At 37.6% G+C, this 2,717-nt stretch overlaps 1 long non-coding RNA gene across 1 annotated transcript; it reads left to right on the forward strand.

Moving 5' to 3' along the window:
- Positions 1-1,162: 1,162 nt before the first annotated feature.
- Positions 1,163-2,103, forward strand: LOC121400370. The gene is made up of 3 exons (XR_005965701.1): positions 1,163-1,249; positions 1,657-1,731; positions 1,842-2,103. It is a non-coding gene; the product is annotated as an uncharacterized LOC121400370 (long non-coding RNA).
- Positions 2,104-2,717: the final 614 nt, after the last annotated feature.

Genomic DNA, 2,717 nt, shown 5'->3' on the forward strand with positions numbered 1-2,717 from the left:
TGGTGTTTAGCAAGTGAGGGAATACAGGGATATGGGAGAAGCTCATAGTACAAGTTGATCCAGGGACTGGTCCCATTGCCATTTTGGAGTCAGAAATTAATATTCCCCTCTGAGAGGCTTCAGAAGGGTTTTTTTTTTGCCTTCCTCTGGATCAACTGGCAGTTAGGCAATTTATATATAGACATAAAAGGCTGTGTGTCTTTTTTCAACCAAACTCACTATGGAAAAAGTGACACAAAGCCATGGAATTGATGCAGATACAGTTGGTTGAACTTGAGCTCAATGGTTACTATTAATGGAAATATTTGCCACATTTCTCTGCAAAAATGATGCCCATAGACTAATGGGTGAAATTGGTCACCAATAGACATCGATACATTTTTGGTGAAGTGGAACAAAAATGAATATAAACATAGTCTTTTTATGTCTGTGTTACAGTCAATAAGCAGCTGTATTTACAATATATTTCTTTTTTTCCTGTTTATTTAACCAGGAATTTCATCAGGAGGAGAGCAGAGACAAAGTAAGCAAATCGAATACATAGCCTAACTTTGTGTTACTTTGCATTACATTGATCAGTGATTAATGGATTCTTCATGTTTTTCTTGTGTTAACCAGGAAGAACAGATCAGTGAGCAGGAGGGATCTAACACCACCCCAGCCACTGCCAGGTAAGCACAAAATAACCATCAATCCAAATCTGTATTTTAGCGGCTTCCCTACAGAGCCAAATAGATGTGATAAAACATATTTTTAATGACACATTTAAGCACCTCCATAGATGATTCACAAATGATCTCTCTATTTAGCAGGAGACACTGGTTGAAACTGGCAATACCAGCTGCCAGGATGAAGAACCAGTAGTGGAGGACCTGGGCCCTACCATCGGCCAGGAAGAGCTGGAAGAGACTGACAACCTCCAAGAACCTATTGACCCTCTGAATGAGATCTGTGAGGTAACCTGCAAAGGATTTTATTTTATAAACAATACACACAATAATATTAAAACCACCAACTCAGCATCACATTGAGCCACATTATATTCAATTAAACAAGTTATTTAGAGAGACAAATGAATGTGATGATAAATGTTTCTAATGATGTGTTTAAGCTCCTCACCCACAAAATGTGTCTTTATTTAACAGGAGTCAATAGAAAAACTGGCACTGACACCAGCCAGAATGACTGCCCAGAGGAAGAACAGCTGGACAGTGAACTCAGCCAGATTGAGGCCGAGGAAATTGTTGAGGTTTGAGATTATTTAATATTAAACCATTTTAACTAAGGATGCACCAAATCCACTTTTTAGATTCGGCCAAACCCCTGAATCCTTCATGAAAAATTAGATAATACCAAACCGAATCTGAATCCTAATTTGCATATGCAAATTAGGGTTAGGAAAGGAAAAAGTGGAAAAAATCTTCTTTTGTGACAAAAAGTCACCTGATTTCCCTACCACCCCTAATTTACATATGCAAATTAGGATTCAAATTCGGTTCAGCCAGGCACAAGGATTCGGCAGAAGGCAGAATCCCAAACCGAATCCTGGATTCGGTGCATCCCTATCAATAACATTCATATATGCAAGAATTAAGAGAAAAATTCTGCATTTATGGCAAATATTTGTTACTGATCATGTTTTTCTGTCTTAAACAGGAAGAACAACTGAGTGAGCAGAAGGAGAAGGAGGATGATGAGGAGGAGACATCCTCTAACTCCAGCCACTGCCAGGTAAGCAGAAAATAACCAGCAAATGCAAATCTATATTTTAGCAGCTTTCCTAGAGAGCCAAATAGATGTGAGAAAACATGTTATTAATGACACATGTCTTTATTTAACAGGAGTCAATAGAAAAAACTGGCACTGACACCAGCCAGAATGACTGCCCAGAGGAAGAACAGCTGGACAGTGAACTCAGCCAGATTGAGGCCGAGGAGATTGTTGAGGTTTGAGATTATTTAATATTAAACCATTTTAACCTATTTTGGACCATGCACAAATCCCTCTATCAAATGAAATGCCACAAACTACTATTTAGCCCCCCGTTTACCATAACCAAAAATCAAATGAACTATCACCCTAGAAGATCAAGAAAATAGCCAAAAGAAGTTTGAGCAGAAATATCTAATTAAACTTTCTTTTCTCAATATACATATAAAGAGGATGTATGACCTCTTGCTAATTTTACTCTATAATTAGCTGCTTGTGAAAATTATAGATATGTCTTAATTCAAACTATAGGCAAAGTAGAGTTTGACACAAGCCCTTTTAATTGAACTAATGTGGAAAATTGGCAGATATTTCCCCATTATACAAATTCCTACTCCACGTCTAATGCTGAACTCTCTTTCCATAGGGTGGACGCACTAAGGCAACCAATATTTTTTTTCTAGTAAAACATTAAACCATTTTAAATTGATTTTGGCCTTAATTAAGGCCCCCATCCAATCAAATCCCACAAATGATTATGTAGGTCCCTATTCCCCAATACTTATATTCCCAAATACGCAGGTGCTAAAAATACAAGTGCAATAACATACATATTTCCAATCATGTGCTATTGCAGTAGATACAACTGGGAGCGTAGCCATGATTATGCTAGAATTTTAAGAGAAATGCTGCATTTATGGCAAATATTTGTTTCTGATCATGGTTTTCTGTCTCAAACAGGAAGAACAACTGAGTGAGCAGAAGGAGGAGGATGTTGATGAGGAGGA

Source organism: Xenopus laevis, chromosome 2S (genome assembly GCF_017654675.1).
Source record: "Xenopus laevis strain J_2021 chromosome 2S, Xenopus_laevis_v10.1, whole genome shotgun sequence".
In the NCBI taxonomy this organism is placed as follows: Eukaryota; Metazoa; Chordata; class Amphibia; order Anura; family Pipidae; genus Xenopus; species Xenopus laevis.